Genomic DNA, 7,360 nt, shown 5'->3' on the forward strand with positions numbered 1-7,360 from the left:
TTATAATTGAATTATCAATCTTTTAAAAATCTAACCAATTACACGCAAACATATAAGTACCACATGAAAAGACGGGTACAGGCAGCGGTAAAGATAAAGACACGCTCATTACCACTTACAAAGCAATTGGACGTCGCTAGCATGCCACGCGCCCCCGATATGGTCGCCGAGCCTAAGGGTTACTCACTGGAAGAAACTACCGGCCTGTCAAAACACCGCTCTCAGAGCGGGTTGTCTTCTTATGTCCCCATAGCACCATTCACACAGTAAGGCGAGAGTACTCCACATAAGAGAGAAAAATTAAATACTTAAAAAACAGTTTCTGCTGAAGAGAAATCCATTAAAACGCGTCGGATTTATATGCCAGGAATTGCCGGCGAACCTCGTTCTTAAAGTCAAACACCCTAAACTCGAAGTAGAGGAAAGCAACCTCCCTAGGGAGCCGCGCGTCACTCTAGCTAAACTGCGATCTGGATACTGTAACAGCTTGAACTCTTTCCTATCCTGAATCAAACCCGACATATATAATGTATGTCCTGCATGTAACGTGTTTTTACCAGACACGAGCCATCTTTTCAATTGAAATGTGGAGCCAACGCCTCTAACACTCCTTTCTGTCTGGCCCACCCCTGTTGAAACTGCAAGTTTCTTTAACTCTCGTGAGAGGATATTGATTGCAATGTGTGAGTAGTCGCACCTATGGGATTGTGCAAAGCACTGCTACAACAAAAACTACCAGAACGGGTACCGGCGGTACGTATACGTAGCATATTTTTAAATCTATATATATAAAAAGAAGTGTACATTTTGATTGTCACTCCATAACTCGAGAACGGATAGAAAGATTGCCATGAAATTTTTAGGAAAGATACAGGAAGGAGAGGTGATGGTTAGTTGATTTTGAAATCCCAAATCGGTTTAGCCATTCTTGAGTTATGATTTTTTTTTTTAGAAAAATACTATATAAAAGAAAGTCGTGTTAGTTACACTACGCATAACTCAAGAACGAATGAACCAATTTGGCTGAAAATTGGTGGAGAGGTAGCTTATAACCATGGAGCGGACATACGATACTTTTTATCCCGTTCTGGCTAGGGTCTTGAGATCAAAACGTGGACCTGGGTAATCCTGGGATGTGTTTTGTACAATATGGGTATCAAATGGAATCTGTTTATGAGTTCTTTGATACTGAGTATTTTTCGTACCCCTGGGTGACTCGGGTCTCGAGATATAGGCCAAAACGTCAGGCACCCCTAGAATGTTTTTATACAATTGGATATCAAATGAAAGCTGTTGATGAGTGCTTTAGTACAGGGTAGTTTTCATAGCTATTGGTGACTAAGGTATCGAGATATAAGGCCAAAACGTGGACCCTGACACCCCTAGAATGTGTTTATATAATATGGATATCAAATGAAAGCTGTTGATGAGTGCTTTAGTACAGTGTAGTTTTCATACCTATTGGTGACTAGGGTCTCGAGATATAGGCCAAAACGTGGACCCGGGCACCCCTAAAATGTGTTTATACAAAATGGATATCAAATGAAAGCTGTTGATGAGTGCTTTAGTACAGGGTAATTTTCATATCCCTGGGTAACTAGCGTCTCGAGATAAAGGCCAAAATGTGGATCAGGTAATACTAGGATGTGTTTTTACATTATGGGTATCAAATTGAAGCTGTTGATGTGTGCTTTAGTGCAGAGTAATTTTTATATCGCTGAGTGACAAGGGTCTTGAGATATAGGCCAAAACGTTGACCCGGATACCTGTATAATGTGTGTGTGTTATGGATATCAAATGAAAGATATTGCTGAGAGCTTTAAAGTAATTTCCATCGTAATATTCGATTTAATAGCATTAACCTGGCAAAACTGATAAATAAGCATGAGAAGCCGAAATAAAGACATGAATTAATAATACCCACATACCTATGTACGTCCTATTCGATTTGCCTGAAATTTGGTGTATTAATTTGCTTGTATTATATATATTACGATCCTTTTTTCCGGGAACTAGACCAGAGACGGACTGGGACTGGGATTAGGACCACCCTCTGGGACTGGCAGTAAGAGATGAAGGAGAATGAGAAGAACTTGAGAGAAGAGAAAAGAGCGTAGGAGAAGGAGACTGAGAAAGAGATAGAGAGAGACGAAATAGAGATAGATGAATCGAAAAAGACGGAGGGAGGAGTGAATAAAAGATTTAAGAAAAATATAAGAGGGGGGATGCAGAGTTAGACGGAAAGAGGTTATTAAGATGTATGCAGATAGACCAAATTTAGGGCAGAACAACGTCTGCCTGGTCTGCTAGTCTTTATATATAAAAATGAAATGATGTTCGTTCCTGTCCATGTTTTGGGGCCGGTACGAGGCCAATTTTATTCGTTCTTTTTTCATATTATAGGGATCAAACAGGGGAAGGTTTTTAGCAAAAAAATTTTAAAAGATTTATAGGGTCTTGAGATATAGGTCAAAACGTGGACCCGGATAACCTTACTATGTGTTTCTATAATATGGGTATCAAATGGAAGCTTCTGATGAGTACTTTAATGCGGGGTACTTTTCGTACCCCTAGGTGACTAGGGTCTCGAGATATAGGCCAAAGTGTGGACCCGGGTACCCCAAGAATGTGTTTATACAGTATGGATATCAAATGAAAGCTGTTGATAAGTTCTTTAGCAGAGGGTAATTTTCATACATCTGGGTGACTAAGGTCTCGAGATATTGCTCAAAACGTGGATCAGAATAACCTTAGGATGTGTTTTTACATTATGGGTATCAAATGGAAGCTGTTAATGAGTACTTCAATATGGATATCAAAATGAAGCTGTGCTGATGAGTGGTAATTTTTCTCTGGGTGACGAGCGTCTCGATATCATTTCATATGTACAACATTTTTTGAATAAATATACGAATTTTTCGATTTGTGCCGTGCTGCTAAGTTGCAAATTTTTTTCGAAGGAGAGTAAACATAAACACCGAGGTTTGTACACTGTTTATGAGAGATGCTTCAGCACACATACACAAACAAATAAATAAAAATACACAAACGCACCTTGAAAATGGCCAACACGTTTATTTTACTCCTGAAAATGCAGCGCTTAGAACAACAAGTGCACCGTCTACAACTTTGACTGCCTTTTTTCATTTATGTCAATCGGACGATTTTGCAGAACATTGCTATATGCAGAAGTCCCACAATATTTCACATGGGATAAATCCAGGAAAATATTTCAAAGGCGAAAACAAGGAAAACCAGTTCAAGGTCATCCTAATGTGTTCTCAAAAGATGCATGAGGACGCATTTATGCAGTTCATCCAAATAATGCTGAGTGTTTTTACTTGCGATTGTTGTTAATTAATGTTCGTGGCCCAACATCATTCCAAGCTTTAAGAACAATTAATGGTGAATTGTGCGCTACATATCGTGAAGCATGTCAACAATTAAATTTGTTGGAGGATGATAAGCATTGGGAAGATACGCTTGCCGTTTGAGCTGTAATAGCCAGTCCACATTAAATACGAACATTATTTCCGATAATAATTGCAATGTGCTCCCCATCTAATCCATTGGAATTATGGAATAATTTCAAAGAATATATGGCAGATGATATTTTAAACCAAATGCGTCGAAATACTGCAAATTATGAGTTGGAATTCACATTGGAAGCATTGATAAGGATTGACGACATTTGTTTGTCGATGTCAAACAAATCGTTAGTACAATTGGGCATGCCAGCAGCAAATCGTCCAATGCATGATATTTTCAATCGAGAACTGGAACGTGAATACCATTATGATTGTAATAAACTAAACACATTTGCAACATCAAATTTAACGAAATTGAACGACCAACAGCAACATGTTTATGATACAATCATGAATAATGTTAGCCATGGAACTGGTGGATTGTTTTTCTTGGATGCTGCTGGGGGAACAGGCAAGACCTTTTTGATTTCATTGATATTAGCAACAATTCGATCAGATAATAAAGTTGCATTGGCATTCGCTTCTTCCGGAATTGCGTCCACATTACTGGAAGGCGGTCGCACAGCACATTCTGCATTAAAGTTGCCTTTGAATATGCATGTAAATGAAACACCAACATGTAATATTTCGAAAAAATCTGAAATGGCAAAAGTTCTTAAAGTATGTCAGCTCATCGTATGGAACGAGTGTACTATGGCACACAAGAAATCCTTGGAAGCACTTGATAGACCTGTTAAAGATCTACGAGGAAGCCAAACAGTCTTTGGAGGTGCCATGATTTTATTGGCTGGAGATTTCAGGCAAACATTACCTGTGATCCCAAAATCCATGGCTGCAGATGAAATCAATGCATGCTTTAAATCATCGTATTTATGGAGACATGTAAACACGCTTACACTTATCCAAACGTACGTGTTCAACTACAAAACGATCCGTCAGCAGCTGAGTTTTCATAGCAATTACTGAAAATCGGAAATGGCCAAATGTCTGTCGATCCAACAGGAATGATTACATTGCCTAACAATTTCTGCACTTTTGCATAGTCTAAAGAGGCATTGATACAGAGTGTATTTCCAAACATAGTTCAACATTACAAAAACTATGATTGGCTCAGCAAAAGAGCAATTTTAGCTGGGAAAAATAAGGACGTCAATGATATAAATGCAGCTATTCTGGATCAAATACCTGGTGACATAGTTGCATATAAGTCAATGGACACTATTACTGATCAAGATGATGTCGTAAATTATCCAACTGAATTCTTAAACTCACTCGATTTGCCAGGCCTACCACCTCATAATTTACGATTAAAAATTGGAGCACCGATTATTATGCTGCGCAACATTAATGTGCCACGACTTTGCAACGGAACCTGACTCGCTGCGAAGGAACTGATGGGTAACGTTATCGAAGCAAGAATTTTGAAAGGGAAGTACAGAGGAGAAGACGTTTTGATATCCAGAATTCCACTGATTCTGAAGGATTTACCATTCGATTTCAAACGTTTGCAGTTCCTTATTCGCCTTGCCTTCGCTATGACAATTGATAAGGCGCAAGGACAATCTCTACAAATGTGCGGTATTAATTTAGAATACCAAATTTTTTCTCATGGACAATTGTATTTAGCTTGCTCACGAGTAGGCAAACCATCGTCATTATTCAAAAACGTTGTCTACCAAAAAGTGTTAGAATAAAGTTCGAATGAAATTGTATCAAAGAATTTGCTTTGTTTCGTATTAATTTTATTCTCTTTCAGCAAATCATTGAATTTATCGTCTAACAAAGTGGGCAGGGGTACGCTAGTTTGGTATAAAAGAGTTACATATGAACATGCAAACATATATAAATGATGCTAATATAAGTGAATGGAGCTGAACACAAAACAGATGAAATTTGAAAAATTCATAAAATCTTGGCGATTTTTTCAGACAACAATGTTTTCCGTTATGTTTAGTTTTACTTACGTAATCATCATCAGGCAATTTCTTAATGTTATCAAAGGTTTCGCCGAGATTCGAAAGCGAACGGCAACTGCATTTTCACCGTGTGATTCGCGGTTCGAATCTCGGTGAAACCTTTGATAACATTACGAAATTGCCTGATGATGACTACGTTGGCGGTTTTCGAAATGGTACCATCGCAATATGCCAGTAAATGATTCTTTCTTTTCAGTTTCCCTAAGAAAAGCACAATAATTGAATATTCAATTATTATAAGCCGGTGTTAAGCTCATTAATTCTTAATAACAAACTTGGTCTTGAAGACAACAAATTTATATAATAATTAATTAATTTTTTTTCAGACAACAATGTATGTCTTATATGTAATTACGCTGTGCAGTTTCAAACTTCTAGCTGTTGAAATCAGGAAAAACTGACAAAAACATCCCATCTGGCAATCGGTTGAACGATATACATTAGGGCGGGTCAAATTGTGTGGGGAAAACAACTTCGGGTGCACATCCAGTTTCTGAATCTATGGGACATTCTGAGTAATATTGTCCGTGGGACCATAGGTCTGAAATGAATTTCGAGCCTCCCTAATTTTGTTAGAAAATTTTATATCCCAATCCGAATCCGAATTTGACATTTATTTCATTTATTTTATTTGTGAGAGCCGCTATTCGGATTGGGATATACAATTTTCTAACAAAATTAGGGAGGCTTGAAATTCATTTCAGACCTATGGTCCCATGGACAATATTACTCAGTATGACCCATAGATTCAGAAACTGGATGTGCCTTTTCAACAATAAATTTGACCCACCCTAATATACATGTATGTTATACGAGTATATGCAACCGATCTTGACAATTTCCGCAGACTATAATGCGTAAAATTTTAAGTTTAGAGTAGGTTTCATACAGCCAATTTGTAGGAAAATATTTAAAGGTAGAACGACGAAATTCTTCCAATGCAATTTCCAACAATTATTTAACTTTAATGTTACCTGACGAAAGACGTGGTCCCCCATATCCATTACGACCCGTTTTTGAAAATTCACGTATTCTAGATACGTCCACATCAGTGCTGGAGCTTATGCGTCAGTGTGATACAAGACCCATACCGACTATTATGGGCTATAACTATGCGGAAGGTTTGTCAATTTTAATGTACTGGATGCATCGACTTTAAAAAGTTGATCTGGAAAGATTTATACCACGCAAACTACCACTGCCGTTAGATTTGCCAGAAATCAAAATGTTAGGGCTCATGAAACTTACTATCTACATCCTTATTAGAATCCTGCGGCTGCTTCCCCTCGGTTTATCTTCATTGCGTCTTCTCATCATTATAGCTTTTGTAGCCTTGGACATGGTGTTGTTAAAATTTTTCTTCCGTATAAGCATCATTAAATTTTAGACACTTCGGACTCATACCAAGATGATTTCTCTTACTTTCCTCTTGCTATAATTATGATATCGTCCTCGTAGCCTGCAAATATTCGTTCACTACTAGATTTCACAGCAGGAGCATTGAGACCGCATTTCTATGCTTGCGTTAGTCGATGCCGTTCCAATTGAGATTTCGGCTATCCGTGTACAAAGTAAAGCGCCTTGTAGGTCTATGGGCTTTCTTTTCACAAGGGTGGAGTAGCACTATGGTAGGTGGAGCTTTCAAAGGCTCACTCTATGTCTAAACAGGTGCAAAGTACCCACTCTACGTAGGTATTTTCACTGCAAAAGTAATTTAAAAATAAAATATGTTAGACTAATGAGTTTGACGGATTTCGCCAAGGAGTAACTCCGTTTTCCTATTTTGGCTATGAAAACGACTTCTGCCCTCGAGCTAGCATAAAATTAACAAGTAAGAAAGTCTAGCACTTGAAACGATGTTGTTGTTGTTGCGTCGCAGTGCTTCGCTCCATCCAA

This window comes from Eurosta solidaginis, chromosome 3, assembly GCF_040869045.1.
Source record: "Eurosta solidaginis isolate ZX-2024a chromosome 3, ASM4086904v1, whole genome shotgun sequence".
Lineage (NCBI taxonomy): Eukaryota > Metazoa > Arthropoda > Insecta > Diptera > Tephritidae > Eurosta > Eurosta solidaginis.